The sequence below is a fragment of the Sorex araneus genome, chromosome 5, assembly GCF_027595985.1.
Source record: "Sorex araneus isolate mSorAra2 chromosome 5, mSorAra2.pri, whole genome shotgun sequence".
NCBI lineage: Eukaryota > Metazoa > Chordata > Mammalia > Eulipotyphla > Soricidae > Sorex > Sorex araneus.
The window spans coordinates 63,331,564-63,335,916 of record NC_073306.1 but is presented as its reverse complement, the minus strand read 5'-3'; positions in this window follow the sequence as shown (position 1 = coordinate 63,335,916).

Below are 4,353 nucleotides of genomic sequence, written 5' to 3'. Positions count from 1 at the left end.
CGAAGAGAGGGAGAAGAAAAGATACTAGAAACCTCAAAAGAGTCTCCCAACATCTACGACCTCTCAGATAAACAATTCAGAGAGGAAATATGGAGGAGAGTCGACCTACTCCAAGCAACTATGGAACAGACATCTAATAAATTAAGGGAGGAGATGAATCAAGCGCTGGAACGGTCTACCAAGAAAATACAGGAAGAAATGAGAGCAGAAATGAGAGCAGAAATTTCAAACCTTCGAACGGAAGTCTCACAAATAAAGCAATCGGTAGATGAAATAAAAATCTCACTAGATGCCCTCAACAGCAGAATGACTACAGCCGAAGACAGAATCAGCGAGCTTGAGGATGAGCTGCAGAAAGCTTACAGACAGCAACAAATAATGGCCAAAGACCTCAAAATGGCTATAGAGCGAATCAGAGCCCTGGGGGATGACTTCAAGAGGAACAACATAAGAATCATTGGAGTACCAGAACCACAGGGAAGTAACCCCAATGAAAAAAACATAGTCAAAGACATCATCACTAAGAAATTCCCAGAGCTGGAGAAAGCAGGCGTCCAGATACAAGAAGTCCGAAGAGTGCCAGCAAAAAGAGACCCAAATAAAAAGACTCCAAGGCATATCATAGTCAGAATGGCGGATGCTGTAGATAGAGACACAATTCTACAAGTAGCAAGGTCAAAGAGGGAAATCACATACAAAGGAGCACCCCTCAGATTTACGGCCGATCTGTCAGAAGAAACCCTCCGAGCCCGAAGACAATGGTGGGACATAGTGAAAAAACTCAACGAAATGAATGCCTCACCAAGAATACTTTATCCGGCTAAACTCTCACTCAAACTCGAAGGAACCATACACTATTTCTCGGATAAACAACAGCTCAGGAACTTCATAGACTCAAAACCAATCTTGAAAGAAGGTCTAAAGGGGCTACTGTAAGACAAGGAGGAGCCCCATAAGAACAACAAATCCCACAGAAAGATGACACAAAATCACATCACAATAATCTCTCTCAATGTCAATGGCCTAAATGCACCTATCAAAAGACACAGAGTGGCTAAATGGATCCGGAAATTAAACCCAACATTCTGTTGCCTGCAAGAAACACACCTGAACAAACAGAGTAAACATAGACTCAAAGTCAAAGGATGGAAAACAATCCTCCAAGTAAACAACCCCCTTAAAAAAGCTGGAGTGGCCATCCTGTCAGATCAAAATGGATTAAAGACCTCAACATTAGACCACAAACCATAAGGTACATTGAGACAAGGTCGGCGAAACCCTCCACGATATTGAAGATAAAGGTATCTTCAAAGGTGACACGGAACTAAGCAATCTAGTAAAAACAGAGATCAACAAATGGGACTACATTAAACTAAAAAGCTTCTGCACCGCAAGAGATACAGTGACCAGAATACAAAGACTATCCACAGAATGGGAAAGGATATTCACACAATACCCATCAGATAAGGGGTTGATATCAATGGTATATAAAGCACTGGTTGAACTCTACAAGAAGAAAACATCCAACCCCATCAAAAAATGGGGCGAAGAAATGAACAGAAACTTTACCAAGGAAGAAATACGAATGGCCAAAAGGCACATGAAAAAGTGCTCTGCATCACTAATCATCAGAGAGATGCAGATCAAAACAACCATGAGATACCACCTCACACCACAGAGACTAGCACACATCCAAAAGAACAAAAGCAACCGCTGTTGGAGAGGATGTGGGGAGAAAGGGACCCTTCTTCACTGCTGGTGGGAATGCCGACTGGTTCAGCCCTTCTGGAAAACAATTTGGACGACTCTCAAAAAATTAGATATTGAATTCCCATTTGACCCAGCAATACCACTGCTGGGAATATATCCCAGAGAGGCAAAAAAGTACAATCGAAACAACATCTGCACATGTATGTTCATCGCAGCACTGTTTACAATAGCCAGAATCTGGAAAAAACCCGAATGCCCCAGAACGGATGACTGGTTGAGGAAACTTTGGTACATCTATACAATGGAATACTATGCAGCTGTTAGAAAAAAGGAGGTCAAGAATTTTGTAGTCAAGTGGATGGGCATGAAAAGTTTCATGCTGAGTGAAATGAGTCAGAAAGAGAGAGACAGACATAGAAAGATTGCACTCATCTATGGTATATAGAATAACAGAGTAGGAGACTAACACCCAAGAACTGTAGAAATAAGTACCAGGAGGTTGACTCCATGGCTTCGAGGCTGGCCTCACGTTCCGGGGAAAGGTCAACTCAGAGAAGCGATCACCAACTACATGGTAGTCGAAGGCCATGTGGGGGAAGGGAGTTGCGGGCTGAATGAGGGCTAGAGACTGAGCACAGCAGCCACTCAACACCTTTATTGCAAACCACAACAGCTAATTAGAGAGAGAAAACAGAAGGGAATGCCTTGCCACAGTGGCAGGGTGGGGTGGGGGGGAGATGGGATTGGGGAGGGTGGGAGGGACACTGGGTTTACGGGTGGTGGAGAATGGGCACTGGTGAAGGGATGGGTTCCCAAACTTTGTATGAGGGAAGTATAAGCACAAAAGTGTATAAATCTGTAACTGTACCCTCACGGTGATTCTCTAATTAAAAATAAATAAATTTAAAAAAAAAAAAAAGAAACTGGGATGGCGCTCTTCATTGCTTTCACTAACTTACACCAGCTCCAAAACCATTGTGCTTAAAACGTAGTACAGGAAATTAAACTTTTGATCTTAAAGTGTGTATGTGTAAGTTTGGATCACTAGCATACAAACACTGAATATCTTGCGATCTATTCTATGGATTATATCTCTCCTGGATTTTCTTGTGCAGCCTTATATCCATGGCTGTTGAACTGAAACCATTGTCAGTTACTCGAAAGGTGATCAAATATGCCATTTGCTGATTAGTAACTCTATTCCTTGACAAGATTACCAGTGCTATCATTTGATGCTTTGTACTAAGTGAAATTAATGCTATTCTAGCAGGCTATGGTAATGAACTAAATTTCACATCCACAAAGAAGGCTGGCCAGAAGGACAACCTTGCCCTTTGGTCTTTCTCTGTAATCATATGCTTTATCGTCACAAATCTTCTCTGTCAAGTTCCTATAAATAAGATGGATTTATTAATACCGTTTGTTATTCCTTGTTCTGATAATGAGCTCCTCTTCCAATGGAGCTCAAAGAACCACAATAAAGCAAAACAGAGGACCTGTCATTAGACAGCAGACTGTATAAACAGAATTCGATATGGCTTTTAACTCCACACCACTCATGGTAATTTTTGGGTGCTTGCCTGATTTGCCCGGGGCAACTAAAAACATCACCTTAGTTTTAGTCTGGCTCATTGTCAGGCTGTGCAGAGGTGCCAAATTTGAGAAATGATTGACAGCCAGATGTATATCCGCAGGTGTATGATCCTCTGGTTCACAGTCATTAGCACTCAGTCACTCAGGGCTGGCCTACTCCAAAGACATTAGTTGAGGCCAGAAGATCTGATGAGACCAAATCGCTCTGGGGAGGAGCAGCGGCACATTCTCACCCAGGTGTTTGCGATGCTTGTTGCCTCATTGACCAGCCCTGAGCAGGACAGTCTGGGTAACACAGGGCCTACTGACAACCTGTTTGACATCCATTTGTGTAGGGGGATAGTTCAGGCCTGATGCCATCTGGTCTGACTTGGCCGTCTGCTGCGTCCTGTCCATGATGACAGATTTCTCCCAACTGCTGAGTGCGTCCAGCAACAGAGAACTAAGGATGAGCAATGGCTCAGCCCTGAGGTTGCTCATCACACTTCTCATCCATCCAGAAAATCATAAGGACTGTCTCTGTTATTTGTTTATAATTCTAGAGAAAAATCTATGATTGTAAGAGAGATCACTGTAGTATCTTTGTGGTATAGCATCACTTTTACAATGTAACCTTATCTCAAGCCCCCATGTCCCCCCAGAATTTTTTCTTCATAAACACCTTCTCCCACACAGTGAAACAGAATTAATCTATGCCTGTCATTTCCCCCAGTGTTTCTAGTGCTCTGCTTTTTAACCAAATGCACGTGAACAGACTGTCAGAGCTTATGTCTAAAAACAGAGCTGGTGTCAGATGCACTATACATTGAACAGTTATACCTTACTTAAGGAAGGGCACTTAAAATTAGAGAGCGTAACTTTCCCACTAAAAATAGTAACCCTTTCTTGAACTCTAGGGAAGAAAAACATCAAGGTATGAAAGCATTCACAAAGGTCTTCTGGTGACCATCCTGTCTTTGCTGAGCTTTACCGGGTCTCTGTTCTTTCCTATGAACGTCTTTCTTTTTATTCTTGGCCCTGGGGATTTTTATTTAGCATTTGAGAAATATA